Genomic DNA, 21,123 nt, shown 5'->3' with positions numbered 1-21,123 from the left:
TGGAGTATGAGCAGAGATATCCCACGCATGATTTGGAGTTGGCAGCGGTGGTGTTCGCACTTAAGATTTGGAGACATTATCTTTATGGTGAGAAGTGCGAGATTTACACCAACCACAATAGCTTGAAGTATTTCTTTACTCAGAAGGACCTGAATATGCGCTAGAGGCGGTGGCTGGAGTTGGTTAAGGATTATGATTATGATATCCTATACCATCCTGGGAAGGCTAATGTAGTGGCTGATGCATTGAGTCAGAAAAGCCCATGACAGTTGTTTAGTTCGAGACAGATATCTGATAAGCTAGCCGAGGAGATGACTAGAGCAGCTATAGAGTTGGTGGTTGGTCAGTTGGCCAACATCACTCTTCAGTCTACACTCCTTGAGAGGATCAATGAGGCGCAGGGGAAAGATTCCCAGTTGAGAGGTCATAGAGAGAATGTCTTAGTCGGAGCCACTAAGAACTTTTCTATTTCAGAGATGGGGTTACTGAAGTACAAGAGTCGGATCTGCATTCCGATGGATTCTGAAATACGGCGGGAGATCTTAGATGAATTGCATACCACTCTGTATTCTTTGCACCCGGGTACAACAAAGATGTACTAGGATTTGAGAGTTTAGTATTGGTTGTCAGGCCTGAAGAGGGATGTGGTGGATTATGTGGCCAAGTGCTTAACTTGTCAGCAAGTCAAGGATGAGCATCAGAGGCCAGCGGGGTTGCTGCAGCCTCTGGGAGCTCCAGAATGGAAGTGTGAAGATATCACCATGGACTTCATGGTTGGTTTGCTGAGGACCATGGGACAACATGACTTGGTGTGGGTGATTGGGGATAGGTACACCAAGTCTGCCCAATTTTTGCCTATTAGGATGACTCATACAGTGGAGCAGTATGCTTAGTTATATGTAAAGGAGATTGTTCGAATTCATGGGGCTCCGAGGTCGATAGTATCCGACAGGGACCCCACCTACACTTCCATGTTTTGGGAGAGTCTGCAGAAGGCTATGGGCACGGAGTTACAGTTTAGTACTGTAATGACCCACTAATCTACACTAATTGGACCATTATCGAAACTATACATAAAACTTACATTTTTACGAAAATACCATAATTTATTAAGTAACTTGAAAATAAGAGTTATTTACAAATAAACAGAATACTAAGAAGGATTTTGGGATCCCATTGTCTTTAAAACAAAACAAGATTTAAAATAAAAGACATTACATAATAATGCGGAAAATACACATAAAAACCATAAAAAACATAAAAGGAGACTATATCCTCGAATCGAATAACGCTCGGATCCTTGACTCCATTCATCATCGATACACATCCTCCAAGCGTCACGAATCTTACCGCCTCTAACTTATTTTCCTGCACATAAACAAAAAGGAGTGAGCCTAATGCCCAGCAAGGAAAACCTAACACATAGTCATATACATAATTTCATAAGAAAACATAAAGACATATCATAACACATAATTCACTTATTATAATGGCCATTATTACTTGGGGTCCCATAGACTAAACAAGCTTATGCCCATGAGATTAGTGGGGTCCTACCAGCTAAATAGGCTTATCCCCACAATCCTTTTGGGGTCTTGTTAGTCAAATAGGCATATGCCCAAGCCTACAACATACACATCAATAACATATAACATATGAAAACATAACACATAAAATAGCATAATCATAAACATGTAGATTCCAGCCTATTTTCCTTACCAAAGTTACCGAGATTATGGACTGAGTTGGGATTGTTGGAACACTCCTAAAACCATAAGAAAGAGTAAGTCTAAAGAAAGGAGATGAAATGAAAGAGATGGAAAGACTAAACCATAGAAAACATACTTACCAACTTATATGCTTAAAAGCTTGGATTCCCTAACCAAAATAAGAGTAAGGTTAGGGGACTGAGTAGAAGGTTTTGAGAAAGGAATTAACATAAAAATACAGAAAAGAACTAGAGTCTTGGGTTTACCTCAAAGATTGCAAGATCAATCTAACATCCACCGAAATACTATAGCACTCACTTCACAAAGTGTTTGATAAGCTTATGATGTTTAAGCTTATAGTTTTTCCCCAAACCAAGTGTTTACACTCTCACACTCACTTAACACTAGCAGCCTCTGAACTTAGAGCAAATGGTGAATAATGGCTGGGTACTAGGTCCTATTTATAGAGTTTGGGAATGAAAATATCTTGATTTTACTTGAATAAAAATAATGGCTTTTTAGGTGAAAATCATTTGAATAATCGTTCAGCAGAGGCTGCAGACTCGTTCAGAAGATGCTGGACTGTTGAAGGAGTTTGAATGGCTGAAGGGAAAAGAATTCAAATGTATTTGAATTCATGTTGGTGGAGGCGATATATCGCCCCCTATAGGCGATATATCGCCTGGACCTTTGTTCCCGAGGCGACCGTGCATCGATTCGTGTTTTCCGTATCTACGTGCTGCGACATATTGCCCCCTATAGCTGCGATATATCGGCATACGCTGAATATTTAAACACGAATTTACACATTTTTAGCTGAGTTTGAATGGAGTAAACAGCCTTGACTAAGCCCTCAACGTGCTCAAAGCTGCTGACTGACCCTATACATTCAAACTTTTACCCTTATTTAATTTAATCCTCAAAAATACTTAATCCTTAATTACCATTCAAAACATGTGCTTAAAATCCTATTGGTTGATGTCTAAACCTTATAATATAATAATATAATCCTTAATATCAGACACATTAATCAAACCTTAGGTTATACTTAATATTCTTAAACTATAGGTTAAACTTAGAAAATCTATAAGTACTACTATGAGTGTCCAAATAACTCCCGGTCTGAACCAAAAATCCAAAGTAACAATGATAACACTAAACATACTATAATACTACTAAACAATTAGCTAAGTAAAGTTCTTGGACTCTACAATTCTCCCCTACTAAAAAGAATTTCGTCCTCGAAATTTACTTACCAAATAATTCCGGATACCGGCTCTGCATGTCCTCTTCCAACTCCCACGTTGCCTCGCGTTCAGAACTATTGCTCCATAGGACTTTAACTATAGGAAAGCTCTTGGACCGTAACTGCTTCATCCCCCTATCTAGGATGCTAACCGGTCGTTCCTCGTAACTTAAGTCCTTCTGGAGCGCTATGGTGTCGTACTTGAGGACGTGAGATGGGTCTGACACATACTTGCGTAACATCGAGATGTGGAAGACGTTGTGACTATCGGCTAGTGCTGGCGGTAGGGCTAGTCTATACGCAACTGGTCCCACTTTGTCCAATATCTCAAAAGGACCTAAGAATCGGGGACTGAGCTTGCCTTTCTTCCCGAACCGCTTGACACCCTTCATAGGAGATATCTTCAGGAAGACTTGATCTCCAACTTGGAACTCCACATCGTGTCTCTTGGTATCTGCATAGCTTTTCTGTCAGCTTTGAGCAGCAAGCATACGCTGTCTAATAAGCGTTACTGCTTCTTGAGCTTGCCTAACAGCTTCGGGCCCTAGAAGCTGCCTTTCTCCTACCTCGTCCCAGTGCAACGGTGATCGGCACCTTCTTCCATATAGCAACTCATAAGGTGCCATCTCGATCGTCGACTGGTAGCTATTGTTGTACGAGAACTCGATCAGTGGTAAGTACTTGTTCCACGATCCTCCGAAGTCAAGTACACATGCGCGTAGCATATCCTCTAAAATCTGAATCGTACGCTCTGACTGCCCATCTGTCTGAGGATGGAAAGCTGTACTAAGACTTAACTTAGTACCCATGGCTTGCTGTAAGCTTCTCCAAAATCTTGACGTAAACACTGATCCTCTATCTGATACTATCGTCTTGGGGATTCCATGCAATCGTACAATCTCTTGGATGTAGATGTCTGCATATTGGTCTGCCGTATAAGAAGTCTTAACAGGCAGAAAATGAGCCGACTTGGTTAGTCTATCTATGACTATCCAAGCAGAATCATGCTGCTTATTTGTCTTTGGCAGACCCGTCACGAAGTCCATGGCTATATCGTCCCACTTCCACTCCGGTATGCTAAGCGGTTGCAATAATCCTGCAGGCCGCTGATGCTCCGCCTTCACTTGCTGGCATACCAGACACTTAGATACATACTCCGCTATGTTCTTCTTCATCCCTGGCCACCAATAGACTGCCTTGATGTCATGAGTCATCTTGGTAGACCCTGGATGAACCGAGTATGGGGTGTTGTGCGCTTCTTCTAGGATCGTCTTCTTAATACTTTGATCGTCTGGCACGCATACCCGATCCTTATATCTCAATAAACCTTGACTGGATATTGAGAAATCTGTAGTCTTGCCTTCTCTGACTGCATCCATGTGCGTTGCTAGTGAATCATCATGTCTCTGACCATTCCGTATGTCTTCTAGCAGATTCGATTGGATAGACAAGTTAGCCAACTTGCCTACAACCACTTCTATTCCGGCACTGATAAGCTCCTGTTGCAGTGGCTTTTCTATTCCGGATAAGGCTGCTAAGTTCCCATAACTTTTTCGGCTAAGTGCATCGGCAACTACGTTTGCCTTCCCCGGGTGGTATAGGATTTCGTAGTCGTAATCCTTCACTAATTCCAACCACCGGTGCTGCCTCATGTTAAGCTCCTTCTGAGTAAAGAAGTATTTTAAACTTTTGTGGTCCGTATAAATCTCGCACCGTTCTCCGTAAAGATAATGGCGCCAGATTTTTAACGCAAAGACCACCGCTGCCAACTCCATATCGTGAGTTGGATAGCGTTGTTCATACTCCTTTAACTAACGTGACGCGTAGGCTATCACCTTGTCATTTTGCATCAGTACGCATCCCAATCCTAACTTTGATGCATCACAGTAGACAACGAACTTGTCGTTGGGTGTTGGGACACTAAGTACTGGTGTTGAGCAAAGCTTATCCTTAAGCAACTGGAAGCTTTCCTCACACTTATCACTCCAGTTAAACTTTTGTTGCTTCCGGGTCAGGTTGGTGAGTGGAGTGGCTATCTTAGAAAAGCCCTCTACAAACTTTCTATAGAAACCTGCTAGCCCTAAGAAGCTTCTTACTTCCGACGCGTTCTTTGGTCTAGGCCAATCTTTCACGGCCTCTACCTTCGATGGATCTACTGCAACTCCGTCTTTCGATATGATGTGCCCGAGGAACGCCACTTGTGAGAGCCAAAACTCGCATTTCTTGAACTTCGCGTAGAGTTGGTTCTCCTTCAATCGCGTCAAAATCATCCTCAAGTGTTCCTCGTGCTCTACTTCATCCTTGGAGTAAATTAGAATGTCGTCGATGAACACAACGACGAATTTATCCAGGTAGTCCTTGAAGACCCTATTCATTAAGTCCATAAACGCGGCTGGCGCGTTAGTAAGACCAAAAGACATAACCAAGAACTCGTAATGTCCATAACGAGTCCTAAAGGCTGTCTTGGGGATATCTTCTCCCTTTACCTTGAGCTGATGATACCCGGACCGTAGATCGATCTTAGAAAATACAGTCGCGCCTCGGAGTTGATCAAACAAATCATCAATCCGAGGTAGCGGGTATTTGTTCTTAATTGTTACTTTATTCAGCTCTCGGTAGTCTATGCACATGCGCATACTTCCGTCCTTCTTCTTCACGAATAGTACCGGAGCTCCCCACGGTGAATGGCTTGGCCTAATGAAACCCAAGTCTAGGAGTTCTTGTAGCTGCGTCTTTAACTCCTTGAGTTCCGTAGGTGCCATCCGGTATGGTGCCTTAGAGATAGGCTCGGTGCCGGGTACTAATTCTATCGTGAAGTCTATTTCTCTAGTTGGCGGCAATCCTGGCAAGTCATCGGGAAATACTTCTGGAAATTCTTGTATGACTCGAACATCTCCAACTTTGAGTGATGTCTCCTTCTCCACATTCGTGATGTTGGCTAAGAATGCTTGACATCCTTTCTCCATCATTCTCTGAGCTTTGAGAGATGATACTAACGGTGTGCGTAGTCCTGAAGCTTGTCCCATGAAGCACAGTTTCTGGCCGTCAGGAGTCTCGAACATCACCTTCTTGCGTCTGCAGTCGATCGTTGCGCCATGCCGTGCTAGCCAATCCATGCCTAGTATGACGTCGAAGTCCTTGATCACCAGCTCTATCAGGTCTCCTTCTAGTTCCTTGTCCTCAATCTTGATTGGTACGCCTCGTATAATTCGTGATGATAGAACTACTTTGCCCGAAGGCAACTCGGTTGCAAACCTAGTTCTAAATCTTTCACTAGGTTTGTCTAGTTTATCTATCATTCCTAACGAAATATACGAATGGGTGGCTCCCGAATCAAATAATACATGACATAATTTATTGAGGATGGAAACCTGACCTGTGACCACCTTGTTGCTAGCATCCGCCTCTCCTTGGGTTAAAGCAAAAACCCGAGCAGGAACCATCTTTTCGTCTTTCTTTCCTTCCGGCTTTTGCTGAGGACAGTCTCTTTTACGATGCCCTTCTTGACCACAGTTGAAACACTCCTTGGTGTTGGCACGGCATTCTCCGGGGTGCTTCTTCTGACATTTGGCACATGGCGGGTATTCCACGTAGCCCGACCTATTTCCCCCATTACTTGGTCATGCCCTTTTATTGTTGTCAGCTTGCTTGTTGTCAGGATGCCTTCTCTTCTGTCCGTTACCGTTGTTGTTGGACTGACTGTTGCTGGACTGATTGTTGTTCCGACTGGCCTGAGGTTGGCTCTGCTGCCTAGGTTCCGGCTTGCTGGCTTCTTCTTTGCTCACGTTGGCTTGCAACCTTTCTACTTCAATTTCCGTCTCAAGAACGTCGACATATGAAGTGTTTCCCGGGTTTGCTAGTTTAACCCCCATCTCGATCTTCGGGCGAAGTCCTCTAACAAACTTGTTCACCCTTAGATAGTCGGTTGGAACCAACTCTGCTGCGAACTTTGCTAAGCGATCGAACTGACGAGCATATTCCGCCACTGTTAAGTTCCCTTGCTTCAGATTGGTGAACTCCTCAACTCTCGTAGCAAGCACTGCTGAATTGTAGTACTTCTTGTGGAAGAGCTCCACAAATCGGGTCCACGTCATAGTGGCAGCATCGTGGGATTGCTGGACCAAATCCCACCATATCCTGGCATCTTTCTTGAGTAAAGATGAGACGCAGGATATGCGGTCAGCATTATTAAGGTTCATGTGGGCTAGGATCGGCTCCACATTCCTTAGCCATTCTTCTGCTTCAAAGGGGTCCGTAGTCCCTTCGAAGTTCGGAGCGTGCTGCTTGCGGAACCTTTCGTACACTGGCTCCATGTGCTGAACAGGATAAGGAGCGTAGTTCGTCATAGGCCATCCACCATACGGACCAACTTGTTGGGGTGCTGGGGCCATTGGCTGTGGCTGCGGCTGCGGCTGTGGCGGAGGCTGAGGCTGAGATTGAGCCTGCTGGCGTTGTTGCTGCAGAAGTTCCTCAACTTGTTGTCGCAGTCTGGCAATCTCTGCAGTGTTGTCAGCTGGCTGTGCCGGCGCATTGCGGCGAGCAGTAGCACGCACTCCCCTTCGGCGAACGGTAGGGACCGCATTGGTCGCTGGAACATCGTTGGAAGCGTTCCCGTTGGTGCGAGCAGATCTTCGGAGAGACATCGTAGCAGAGTTCTAACAGTTAAAAGAAACATGTTAGAACTTTTTCCTAATAGGCTCTAAGGCAAAAACTTATTCTAAAACAAACATATCTCGGACCTATTTATTATGACTTTTTATGAAAAATTATATAGGTCTTTATTTATTATTAGAGTGGGTTTCTATACTTAGAAAAACAAGTCATATTTATTTTCTAAGTGTGTTTCTAATCATCCTATATGACTTAATTCTCAGGCTCGAAACTTATCTTTGTTCCAAAGTTAACCATATTGAGGGAGGGCTGGGATCAGTAAAATCGTTCCCACTACTAAGGCCCCCTAACTCTCAACAAGGAAACCAGGTTCATTGATTTGTATCCACCCTCACCGAACTCAGTCATTATTCATTTTATTTAGTATTTATTATGATTGAAAAAAAAAAAATTCAAACTCACACATGATATTCAAATAGCATGTTTATTCATTTGGAAAAAATTCACTTATTACAATCATAACATAAAAGTAAATAAAACAAATAAAAACTACTAATCTAAAAATCGGGATCTTCTACATCCGATCCGTCATCTAACATATCATCATCTATAGCCTCATAGTCATCATTATCATGAGCATCAAAATGCCCTCTAGGAAGGTTTGTGAGAATCCTATTCTTTTGCTCCTTGGTGAATTGAAATTCAAATTTTGCGGTGAACCTAACTAAGAGGAAATAGTATCTCATTGCTAATGGTGATTCATCCTCATCATTCATTTCTTCCCATATTTCTTCTAAGGCTGCTATTACAGGATGGAAATCTTTAAACAACCTAATCACTAATACATATTGTTCTGTTGATCTTAGCATTATTTGTTTAGCCTCTTGAAGGCCACCTATTGCTTGGTGAAACAAAAGCAACCTTCGTGTAATCCTTTCTAAGGATCCTACGGTGTTTCTTGGCTCCCTTATTCTTTTTAAGGCCTTAATGGCTCGGATATCTTGGTAGGTTAAAGCTCCATTCATTTTTAACTGAAACATAAACACTAAAGTTGTTAGCTATACACATAGACAAAGTAACTTGTAACTTGTAACTTAAACACTTACTTGGCGGTCCGATTCGGAGCTTTGAGCATGTGTATCGAGGAGAACTTCATGCGAAGGAACCGTTTTGCTCTGATACCAACTGTAATGACCCACTAATCTAGACTAATTGGACCATTATCGAAACTATACATAAAACTTACATTTTTACGAAAATACCATAATTTATTAAGTAACTTGAAAATAAGAGTTATTTACAAATAAACAGAATACTAAGAAGGATTTTGGGATCCCATTGTCTTTAAAACAAAACAAGATTTAAAATAAAAGACATTACATAATAATGCGGAAAATACACATAAAAACCATAAAAAACATAAAAGGAGACTATATCCTCGAATCGAATAACGCTCGGATCCTTGACTCCATTCATCATCGATACACATCCTCCAAGCGTCACGAATCTTACCGCCTCTAACTTATTTTCCTGCACATAAACAAAAAGGAGTGAGCCTAATGCCCAGCAAGGAAAACCTAACACATAGTCATATACATAATTTCATAAGAAAACATAAAGACATATCATAACACATAATTCACTTATTATAATGGCCATTATTACTTGGGGTCCCATAGACTAAACAAGCTTATGCCCATGAGATTAGTGGGGTCCTACCAGCTAAATAGGCTTATGCCCACAATCCTTTTGGGGTCTTGTTAGTCAAATAGGCATATGCCCAAGCCTACAACATACACATCAATAACATATAACATATGAAAACATAACACATAAAATAGCATAATCATAAACATGTAGATTCTAGCCTATTTTCCTTACCAAAGTTACCGAGATTATGGACTGAGTTGGGATTGTTGGAACACTCCTAAAACCATAAGAAAGAGTAAGTCTAAAGAAAGGAGATGAAATGAAAGAGATGGAAAGACTAAACCATAGAAAACATACTTACCAACTTATATGCTTAAAAGCTTGGATTCCCTAACCAAAATAAGAGTAAGGTTAGGGGACTGAGTAGAAGGTTTTGAGAAAGGAATTAACATAAAAATACAGAAAAGAACTAGAGTCTTGGGTTTACCTCAAAGATTGCAAGATCAATCTAACATCCACCGAAATACTATAGCACTCACTTCCCAAAGTGTTTGATAAGCTTATGATGTTTAAGCTTATAGTTTTTCCCCAAACCAAGTGTTTACACTCTCACACTCACTTAACACTAGCAGCCTCTGAACTTAGAGCAAATGGTGAATAATGGCTGGGTACTAGGTCCTATTTATAGAGTTTGGGAATGAAAATATCTTGATTTTACTTGAATAAAAATAATGGCTTTTTAGGTGAAAATCATTTGAATAATCGTTCAGCAGAGGCTGAAGACTCGTTCAGAAGATGCTGGACTGTTGAAGGAGTTTGAATGGCTGAAGGGAAAAGAATTCAAATGTATTTGAATTCATGCTGGTGGAGGCGATATATCGCCCCCTATAGGCGATATATCGCCTGGACCTTTGTTCCCGAGGCAACCGTGCATCGATTCGTGTTTTCCGTATCTACGTGCTGCGACATATCGCCCCCTATAGCTGCGATATATCGGCATACGCTGAATATTTAAACACGAATTTACACATTTTTAGCTGAGTTTGAATGGAGTAAACAGCCTTGACTAAGCTCTCAACGTGCTCAAAGCTGCTGACTGACCCTATACATTCAAACTTTTACCCTTATTTAATTTAATCCTCAAAAATACTTAATCCTTAATTACCATTCAAAACATGTGCTTAAAATCCTATTGGTTGATGTCTAAACCTTATAATATAATAATATAATCCTTAATATCAGACACATTAATCAAACCTTAGGTTATACTTAATATTCTTAAACTATAGGTTAAACTTAGAAAATCTATAAGTACTACTATGAGTGTCCAAATAACTCCCGGTCTGAACCAAAAATCCAAAGTAACAATGATAACACTAAACATACTATAATACTACTAAACAATTAGCTAAGTAAAGTTCTTGGACTCTACAAGTACCGCTTATCATCCTCAGATAGATGGACAGTCTGAGAGGACGATTCAGATATTGGAGGACATGTTGCAAGCCTGTGTGCTAGATTTTGGGGGATCGTGGAGTAAGTATCTCCCTTTGATCGAGTTCTCGTACAACAACAGTTATCAGGCGACCGTCGGAGTGGCTCTGTATGTAATGCTTTATGGAAGAAAGTGTTGATCACCTATCCATTGGGATGAGACAGGTGAGAGGAGGTATCTGGGTCCAGAGATGGTTCAGAGGACCAATGAGGCGATTGAGAAGATTAGAGTGCGAATGCTCGCTTACCAGAGTCATCAGAAGAGTTATTCAGACCTGAAACGCAGGAGCGTGGAATTTTAGGTTGGTGATCATGTGTTTCTTAGGGTTTCACCTTTGAGGGGAGTGAAACGGTTTGATGTTCGGGGCAAGCTGAGCCCTAGGTTTGTTGGCCCCTTCGAGATTCTGGAACGGGTTGGAGAGGTAGCTTACAGACTAGCGATGCCTCCAGCTTTATCAGGGGTTAATGATGTTTTTCATGTGTCCATGCTTCGGAAGTATGTGTCAGATTCGACGCAGGTTCTGAGTTCTGAGAATTTGGAGCTAGATCAGGATTTGTCCTATGAGGAGAAGCCGGTTCAGGTTCTTGACTAGAAGGATAAAGTCTTGCTGAGCAAGACCATCGCCTTTCTGAAAGTTCTGTGGAGGAACAACATGGTTAAGGAGGCGACGTGGGAACTTGAATCAGAGATGAGGGAGATGGTTGTACTAAAACCTAGATTTTGTCGTCTAGCTGACTTTGTTTGTACTTATATATTGTAAATATTTCTAAATGGTATTTTGGTATCCCAAATGTCAAACTCTTTATGATTTTCTGTAAATGGAATTATTTTCAAATTTTATAACTCTGTTTATGATTTAATTACACTTTTTACTTAAAACCTCGCTTAGCGAGTTAAATGTACATTTTAAACTCACTTAGTAACGGCTCTAAGGACGTAGGGCGTTACATTAATTATGCATCAAAAAGTTTCTGTCCATGTTCATTGGTTTTCTTTACAAATATAAATTCCAATTAAGACATTGCAAATTATATAAAGGCAGGTGTCGGGAAATTTTCAAGAGTAATTACTATGAATTAAGTGTAGTGAGATTATTATTTGGTTGCCATGACAGTAACTTGTCCATCCTTAGTGACTCTCAATGTTGTATTTTGCGATTTCTGTTATCTTCTCTTTGGAGTCTATTTTTAAAATTTTGAATGTTTCATTATTTTTAAGTTTAAAAATTAAAAAATATTATATTTTGTCATCTCTTTCTTCGTAACTGTTCTAATATCAGCAAACCCATAACTTATTTCTTGATGGCCTCACCTACTTCTTCATATTTTTCTTCACTTTATCCACTTTGAAGCTTATCTCTTAGTGTAAACTCATTGATCTAATTTTTTATAGCATCTTTATCTCTAAATATTATTTTTAATATTTGTGGCTGCTTACCTGTTTAATGGTTATATATATATATACTGTTTTTCTTAGAAATTTAGGAATAAAAAGAAACAATCATTTATTGGTACTCCAAAATAAGAGATAGTGACTGAAAGTATTGTAGTTGAGTTAGTGTAGGTTGAATTGCAATTTCTTCTTTTAATTTTCATGTGGTTGAATTAGTGGTAAGGTTATGTTCATTCTTTAATTTTTTTGGGATATTTTTGTTACATCAGTGATTGAAAGTATTGTTCATTCTCTTCATATAATAATAACTAAGATTCATGTTTAATTTTTAGGTTTGTCTTTACTTTTGTACTTTCTTCTTTTAATTTTGATGCTGAATTCATGTTTTGCTATCTTACTTGTAAATAGAATACATCTGCTCAGAGTGGAGCAATCAAATGCCAATGTTCAATCAAATTCTCATGTTCCTTCTCCTGTGGTAATTATGATACTAATTACATGAAAATTATAAAATTTATAGCTTATATTATTCAATGTAAAATCACACATTTGGCTCCAAATGCAAAATATTAGATTGGATTGGATCTGGTGAAATTATTGCATAAGGCTATTTTGTTTCAAGTGACCCAAAGGATGAGGTTCACCATGTTCCTCTTGGGCCTATTGCTATGAATGTTGGGATAGATCTTTTTTGAGAAAGAATGATGCATTTTTGTGGAGGCCTTCAGGAGTTATGTCTACTATAGAAGATGTTATAGCCTAAAGGAATTATAATTACATGGCTAGCTAATAAAGTAATAATTAGGTAATTAACTTTTTTTTATGTACTCTTTTAGTTTACTATTAACTTTATGTTTAAGCATTAATTATTTAAATTCTTATGTTGCTAAGCAAATCGACCCACAACAAAGACAAGTGCACAATGGATGATGAATTGAACGATGGAGCAAGTTTCATGGTTTACTTTTTGTGTATCTTGCTATGTTTTTGTTTTTCATTTTGGAAGTAAAATATATTCAAGATTATAGAACTTTATTATGTATGCTTTCAAACATAAGTTAGAACTAAGATCTCATGAAGTAGCCACATTCATAGTTTCAATTAGTTCTTGTTTAATGTAATATTTATGGTTTATCAATCTATTTAATACTACATTTGTGATTAATTTTGATATATTTTTTATATCCAAATACTATAATAAAACCTTTTAATTTTAAAAAAAAAACTTATAATTATCCTTACACAACACAACTAAAAATCTATTATCTAGACTAAAATAACAAAATTTTATTATTGGACCTTTAATGTGGTATTTATGGCTGTTTTGGATACATATTATAAGTGTAACAAAACGTTATGATTTATATAATATAACAAACTAAAAACGCTATCAAAATAATCAATTATAACAGTTGAAAAGTGTTATGCAAAAAATTTAAGATTAAACTTCAAATTTATAGCCAATTACTCTAACTAAATGTTATTAATTTAATATGATAGCAACTAAAAATGTGTTATTGAATATTTTAAGATAACATTGAACATAACATTCGAAAATTGTTATAGAAAAGACAGGACATTTAATAACAGGGGCTTTGTTAGCGTTTTGAGAAGTGTTATGAATACTTCTGGTTAGCAGTTTGTAAGTGTTATGAATACTGTTTTTTCTTGAAGTGGATTTTACTGATCCCAACCCTCCCTCAATATGGTTAACTTTGGAACAGTGACGAGTTTCGAGCTTGAGAATTAATTCATACAGGGTGGTTAGAAATAGACTTAGAAAATAATAAAGATGCCCTAATAGTCTAAGTATAGAAACACACCCTAATTTATAAAGACGACTTACAAATTTTTTTTATAAGAAATTATAACTGATAGGTCTGAGTTATGTTTGCTTAGACTAAGTTTTGCCTTAGAAACTATTAGGGTAAGTTCTAACGTATTTTCTCAACTATTAGAAATTTGCTGAAGATGTCGCTCCGAAGGTCTGCACGCACTAATAGAAATGCCCCCAGCACCGCCAACGGGACTCACGAGGTCCCTTCAGTCCGAAGAAAGGGAAAACGCACTGCCACTACTGCTGCTAATAGAAATGTACCACCTCCGGTTGACAACAACGCTGAGAATATCTGGTTATGGTAACAAGTAGATGAATTACTGCAGCAACAATGACAACCTTAGCTGCTGCCTCAACAACAACCTCAACCGCAGCCTTAGCCAGCAGCTCAAGCACCCCAGCAAGAGCAGAATGTAGGATATCCGTATGGGGGATGGCAAGTGGAAAATTATGCGCCTTATCAAGCTCAGTACATAGAGCCAGTCTAAGAGCGTTTCGGCAAGCAGGACTCCAAATTTAGAAGGGACAATTGACCCTTTTGATGCTGAAGAATGGCTCATGAATGTAGAGCCAATTCTGACACACATGAACCTCAGCAACTCAGATCACATAACCTAAGTTTCCTCTCTTATGAAAAAGGATACCAGAATCTGGTGGGTTTTGGTACATTAGACTGATCATATCACCACCATGACTTGCACTAGATTTATGGAGCTATTTCACAAAAAGTACTACAACTCAACATTCATCGCTATAAGGGTGGAAGAATTTTCTAGTCTGAAACATGGAAATTTGACGATAGTCGAGTACGCTCAAAAATTTGATCGTCTTGCCAAGTTCGCACCAGAGTTGGTCCCGAATAACTACTTAAGGGTTACCAAGTTCACCAGGGGACTCAAACCTAAGATTGAGTTAGGAGTCAAGCTTACAAACCCTGGAACCAATTCTTACACTGATATTCTGGAAATGGATATAGAGGTGGAAAGGCTCCAAGCAAATGTTAGTAAGGAGGAGGCAAGCAAATCTGAACCCAGGCAGTAGAATCAGACTCATAATGATCAAAACCACAACAATAAGGAGTAGAAAAGAAAGCATCCTGATAATAAGCAAGCCAATGCTGACAAAAGAGCACGGAATAACAGTGGTAATAACAGGTCGGGTTATGTGGAATACCCTCAGTGCTCTAAGTGCTAGAAGGTCATCGGAAAAGAGATTGTCCACAGCTCAAACCATAAGAAAAGAAGGACAACAAGATGGTGCCAGTCATAGTCTTTGCCTTGACCCAGGGAGAAGCAGAAACTAGTATCAAGGTGGTCACAGGTCAGCTTCCTATCCTCGATAATAAATGTTTAGTATTGTTTGATTCGGGAGCAACACACTCATATATCTCGTTAGGGATGATAGAGAAATTAGACAAACCTTGTGAAAGATTTAGAACTAGGTTTGTTACAGAACTGCCTTTGGGCGAAGTTGTTCTATCATCACGAATAGTACGAGGAGTACCGATCAAAGTTTAGGGCACTGAGCTAGACGGAGACTTGATAGAGCTAGAGATCAAAGACTTCGATGTAAAACAGGGCATGGACTGGCTAGCGAGACATGGCACAACCATCAACTACAGAAGCAAGCAAGTGACGTTCGAAACGCCAGAGGGTCAGAAACTATGTTTTATGGGAAAGGTTTCAGGACTATGGACACCAATTATCTCATCTCTCAAAGCGTAGAGGATGATAGAGAAAGGATGTCACGCATTCTTAGCAAGCGTCATGGAAGTGGCACAAGAAACACCATTAAAGGTTGGAGACGTCCGCATTATAAAGGAATTTCCAGAGATATTTCCTGACGACTTACCATGGTTACCCCCAACTCGGGAAATTGACTTCATAATCGAACTAGTACTGGGAACCAAGCCTATCTCAAAGGCACCATATCGGATGGCACCTACTGAACTCAAGGAGTTGAAAACGTAATTACAAGTACTCTTAGACTTGGGATTCATTAGACCGAGCCATTAGCAATTGGGAGCACCAGTTCTATTTGTGAATAAGAAGGATGGAAGTATGCAGATGTTTATCGATTACCGCGAGTTGAACAAGGTGACATTTAAGAACAAGTACCCGCTACCCTGGATCATCAACTTATTTAATCAACTCTAAGGAGCAATTATATTTTGAAAATTTTTCTACAGTCCAGTTATCACCAGCTCAAGGTAAGGGAAGAAGATATACCAAAAACAACTTTTAAGACTCGATACTGACATTACGAGTTCCTAGTTATGCCTTTTGGTCTTAACAACACTTCAGCCGCATCTGTGGACTTAATGAATCAGGTCTTCAAGGATTACTTGGACAAATTTGTCGTGGTATTCATTGACGATATATTGGTATACTCAAAGGACGAAGTCGAGCATGAGGAACATTTAATACTGACCATGTTGCGACTAAAGGAGCATCAACTTTATGCCAAGCTCAAGAAATGCGAATTTTGGCTATCATAAGTAGCGTTCCTTGGCCACATAGTATCTAAGGATGGAGTCGCAATTGACCCAACTAAGGTAGAGGCTGTGAAGGATTGGTAAAACCTAAGAATTCGTCAGAGGTTAGAAGTTTTCTCGGCCTAGCAGGCTATTATCAGAGATTTGTAGAAGGCTTTTCTAAGATAGCCACTCCGCTTACCAACCTGACCCGGAAACAGAAAAAGTTCAACTGGACAGATAATTGTCAAGAAAGCTTCCAATTGCTAAAAGATAAATTGTGTTCTGCACCAGTACTTTGTGTACCGATACCTAACGGTAAGTTTGTAGTATACTATGATGCGTCCAAGCAAGGTTTAGGTTGTGTGCTAATGCAAAATGATAGGGTGATAGCCTACGCCTCAAGGCAGCTGAAGGAATTCGAGCAACGCTATCCTACACATGATATGGAGTTGGGAGCGGTGGTCTTCACATTGAAAATCTGGCGCCATTATCTATATGGAGAATAGTGTGAGATTTATATAGACCACAAGAGCTTAAAATATTTCTTCATGCAAAAGGAGCTCAATATTAGGCAGCGCAGGTGGTTGGAACTAGTAAAGGATTATGACTGCGAAATCCTATACCACCCAGGAAAGGAAAATGTAGTTGCAGATGCGTTAAGTCATAAGAGTTACGGAGAACTGGCAGCATTATCCAGAATTGAAAAGCCGCTACAGCAAGAGCTGCTTAATGCCAGAATAGAAGTAGTCATGGGTCAACTAGCCAACTTGTCCATCCAGTCAAGTTTACTAGATGATATACGGATCGGACAAGGGCTTGATGACACACTATTATCGCATATGGCTACAATCAAAGAAGGAAAGACTACGAATTTCTCTATATCAGGACAAAGGTTCTTGAAATATAAAGGTCGGGTATGCATGTCGAATGACCATGGAATTAAGATGAAGATATTAGAAGAGGCACACACTACCCCATACTTTATTCACCCGGGGTCTACTAAGATGACTAATGACCTTAAGGCACTATATTTGTGGCCGATAATGAAGAAAGATGTAGCAGAATATGTGTCCAAATGCCTAATATTCCAAGAAGTAAAGGCAGAACTTAAGAGACCCGCAGGCTTATTCCAACCGCTTAGTATTCTATAATTGAAGTGGGAAGACATATCCATGGACTTCGTGACAGGATTACCACGAACAAATAAACAACACGACTCGGCTTGGGTTGTGGTAGATAAACTCACAAAGTTAGCTCACTTTCTGCCTATCAAGACTACGTACACTGCAGAACAGTACGCATACATCTATGTTCGAAAAATTATACGACTGCATGGAATCCTAAGATCATAGTATTCAATAGAGGTTCGGTGTTAACATCGAGATTTTGGGGAATCTTGTAGCAAGCCATGGGTACCAAGCTAAGTCTTAGCACTTCATTTCATCCTCAGACCGACGGATAGTCCGAGCATACTATACAGATTTTAGAAGATATGTTGCGCGCTTTTGTACTAGACTTCAGAGGATCGTGGAGTAAGTATTTGCCACTTATAGAATTCTCCTACAATAATAGCAACCAGGAAACTATCAGTATGTCATCCTATGAGCTAGTTTATGGAAGGAAATGCCAATTGCTGATACATTGGGACGAGGTAGGAGAAGGACAACTTCTTGGACCCGAGGCTGTTAGAGAGGCTCAAGACACAGTGGAACTGATTAATAAGCGTATGCTGCTCAGAGTCGAGAAAAGAGTTATGCAGATACCAAGCGACGAGATGTGGAATTAAACTTCGGAGATCAACACTTCTTAAGAATATCTCCTATGAAAGGAGTGAAGCAGTTTGGGAAGAAAGGCAAACTTAGTCCCCGTTTTATAGTTCCTTTTGAGATATTGGAAAAGATGGGACCAGTAGCATATAGATTAGCCCTATCGCCAGCTCTAGCAGATAGCCACAATGTGTTTCACATCTCGATGTTGCATAGATATGTGTTAGACCCATGCCATGTACACAAGTATGATACGTTAGTACTTCAGAAAGACCTAAGTTATGAGGAACTATCGGTTAGCATCCTGGAGAAGGGATGAAGGAATTACGATATAAGAGTATTCCAATAGTCAATTTTGAATTTATAGTGGAGAAATATCAGAATTAATAAATTAAATATTATGATTAAAGAGTTTAATTATTTAGTTTTAATTTATTGGAGCTTAATGTTATAGGTCCATGGTCCCCGAAATGGCTCAAACAAACACTGACAAAGATAAATACAAAAATGGGCAAAAGGACTTATTTGATAAGTAAAATATTTTTCTATGCACCAAACATAATTATTGTATAATTATGTGTAATTAATTAATTATTTGATTTAACAAAATATAATTAATTTTGAATTAATTTATTTTTGAGAATTTTGGTATTTAAATAATGATGAAAATTGGGAAAATCACATGCCCTCCCTGGCATGGGTTAGGTGTGTAGCACAGTGCACAGACACTGTTCTACACACACAAGAAGATTCTTGAGGAATCTTGGTTCAACAATTTTAGGTATTTAAATATTAAATAAATAATGAGATATTTTAATATGATTAAAATATTATTATTTAAACAAAAATCTAATAACTGATTAGTTATTTTTAAATTGTTTAAAATAACTAATATCATTTATTTTAATATATATTAGATATATTAAATAAAGGAGATCAATTTTTTAGAGCGATACTTTTAAGAGATAGAAAATATATCGTGAAATCTCCCTCAGAGAAATAGAACAGTGCTACAAGCATAGGTCACTGTTCTTCACAAATTTAGGTCCAAACTTTATCAGATCTCATGTGTTGAGAACATCTGATAAATAGATTTTGCCTATTATTTTGTATAAAAATCCCACACTCGTTCTTTGTGTGTTGAGAACATTTTGGAAGATCTTGGTGTGAGATCTCAAGGATTTTGCCGTACAAAAAGATAGCAGCAAGGAAGGACTTGAGGTAATTTTTCTATTCATCACTTTGATTCGATATATATATATGTGAAGAAGTAGATCTAGAAATCTTGTGGGGTTAAATTAATAATTTTGATTGTTGTTCCGCTGCGTATAATCTCTGATTTGATCTATAAAAACCAACAAATGGTACCAGAGCCATCTTCACATTTATATATATATATATTGAATCTGTGTGGGTTTTAGTTTTATGCATTTATTTATTTATGATGAATGAATGGATGACTTTATATGATTGAATGCATGGGAATGTTGAATCGTTATTTGTACGGTGTTTTTGGGTTAGGATTTTTTCATGATTAGATCATTGTGTAAGCCATTAAGGGGCATAGGATTTATGTAATTTTATTTGGTTTTTGAAAGCATTAAATTGTAATTCCGATCACACAAAGTCAAAACAGAGCCCGGGATTCAGAATTTAGCCACCGTTTCTCCGAGGCCATCCTCCAAGCCGCTGCCGGGGATGTCGTACGGACGTCCGTACAGATCCGTACAGTGGGCCCCGACAGCACATTTCAGTGCCACATGTCCCCGTCTCATTGGTCCAGATTTTTTTTATTTTTCTGAAATTAATCTATTTTTTTAATTTAAAAATGTTTAATATCCTATTTGTTAGAAATTTGATATTTAAATAATGAGATATTTTTGTTATCCTAACAAACTTTTTTGAATATCTTATTTAAAACTTTATTTTCAAAATAATAGATTTTAATTAAATTTATTTATGTTTTTAATTAAAAGTTGTTTTAATTAGTGGAAAATAAAATTATGATTATTTAAAAATTTTGTTTTAATTAATCAAGATAATTAGAAAATTATTTTCTTATTATTATTCTGGACCAACGACACATATCCTACCGAAAGTAAAGTGAAGTAGCTCGATGGAGATCAAGGCGGTTTTATTTTATTTTGATTTTATAAAGAGGTTGTAAAATTAGAAATACCCAAAAAGCACCCGGTTCAACATTTATTGTTTATTTATTTAAATAATTGTTTTCATGTGATTGATAATATGGTCATGCATTTTGTGACATACATAAAAAACCCACACAGTTATTATTAGGCATCTCATTGGTAGAAACATGATTATTAGGATTGTCCTATATGTTTATATGATTTGTTTTGTGAAACCAATTGCATATAAATTACTTAGTTTTATTCTTTGAAAACTTGGTAAAATATCACACCGGTTTTTTTAAGTCTTTATGACTTAATTTCTTTAAACCGACTTTATTTTAAAATTATTTTTTAGTAAACTTTAGATGAATATAATTGGTAATTTAAAATTGGATGTGGACCTAGAAACATGCTTTCTTACAAATTTTAATTATGTTCATAAAGTTTAAAGAATCTATAATTAATTTGGAATTAATTAGGTTAAAAACACTTATTTCAAAATAGTGAGTAGGAGAGGGTTGATAACTCAACATAACCTGTGGTCTCCATTATTAATACTACACTGTGAGATATGAATAGCGCCTCGCGACGACTTTGTTTCCATCCCCCAAAGGAAGGTGTCTAGACATGTCAATAGCAAGGTTATATTTCTTACAAAGATAGGAACTAATGATGTATTTTAGGTTTGACCGACCCTAAGGCGGCATGTCCTAAGTTAAGTCATGAACTCCGAAATAATGGGTTACACTCACAAAGTTATGATTAAGCCTTTGCAGTGGATAATCATAACTTGACCAAACTAAGCGATA

This window comes from Humulus lupulus, chromosome 7 (genome assembly GCF_963169125.1).
Source record: "Humulus lupulus chromosome 7, drHumLupu1.1, whole genome shotgun sequence".
NCBI lineage: Eukaryota > Viridiplantae > Streptophyta > Magnoliopsida > Rosales > Cannabaceae > Humulus > Humulus lupulus.
Note: the sequence above shows the minus strand (reverse complement) of the source record.